Below are 1,104 nucleotides of genomic sequence, written 5' to 3' on the forward strand. Positions count from 1 at the left end.
TCAGCACGGGGGGAGTGATTTGGCCGCCGGCCACTCGGAGGGGCGGTGCAGGGCCACTTAGTTGGGGACTAGAACTTTATAATTACCTTTTGGATACTGTGGTTCTATTTGATAATAATAGAGTAATTTTTAAAAGACGAGCGTTTCCTGTTTGCCGTTTTTGTTTGGTTTTAAAGGGGAGGGCTTGAGAAGGTGGCCGAGGGACCTGTGCCTAGTGTCGCTTGCCAGGTTCCCTTGAGCCCCTCTTCTGTGCTCGTTCCCCGTGTTGGGCGGCGGTGGGGGCGCAGATCCCACGGATTATAAGGTCAAGGAGGAGACGGGGCTGCGGAGCTTAAGGTAGTGAATGGGTGTACGGGGGGGGGGGGCGCTCGGGATGCAGGGCGCAGTTGACGATGGTCAGGAGGTTTGGAATGCGCTGGGGAGACAGTTACACGGTTCAACGGCAAAGCTGCGTGCCTCCCCCAGGACCAGGCCGACTTCCCCGCCAGCTTGAAATGCAGCTCAGGGTGCAGTGGCATGGCCCGGAGTGCCAGGGGGCACAGGGAGGGGTGCGGAGGCCCCTGGTGCCAGTCGTTGGGGAAACCACGAAAGGCTCCAGTGAGACCTTTTTTTATGTGTCTGTGGCACCAAAGCTACCCTCTTTGAAGTTGTCAAATGCACAGATACACCCTGGTCCAGGGACCGGTTCGTGTCCAGTGGCCTCCAGTGAGGCCTAGAAAGAGAAACCGAGGGTGCTTGACACAGGCCACAGAGTGACTCACCCTCCCCCTGCTTCTGGGCTCCGCTGTGACCTGGAGAGAATTCGGGCCATTGGAAGGGACAATTCCTGGAGGCCCGCGGAGGGCCGGGCTCAGCCTCCTCCGCCTGGGGAGGCCAGACTTGGGCCAAAAACAGGGAGAAGAGCGGGAGAGACAAGGACTACTGAAGGGAGGAAGTCACGAGTCAGAGGGTGGAGAGGAGTGGACAGCGTAATTACAGAGTCCAGAAAAGAATTTAAGAGCGAAGGTGCCATATTTTTGACTCGGAAGAGACCAAGAGGTCACCAACCGCCTCCTTTATAGAGACGCACAGAGAGGGGAAGTGATGCTCAAGGTGTCACGTTTG

Source organism: Meles meles, chromosome 10 (assembly GCF_922984935.1).
Source record: "Meles meles chromosome 10, mMelMel3.1 paternal haplotype, whole genome shotgun sequence".
Classification (NCBI taxonomy): Eukaryota; Metazoa; Chordata; class Mammalia; order Carnivora; family Mustelidae; genus Meles; species Meles meles.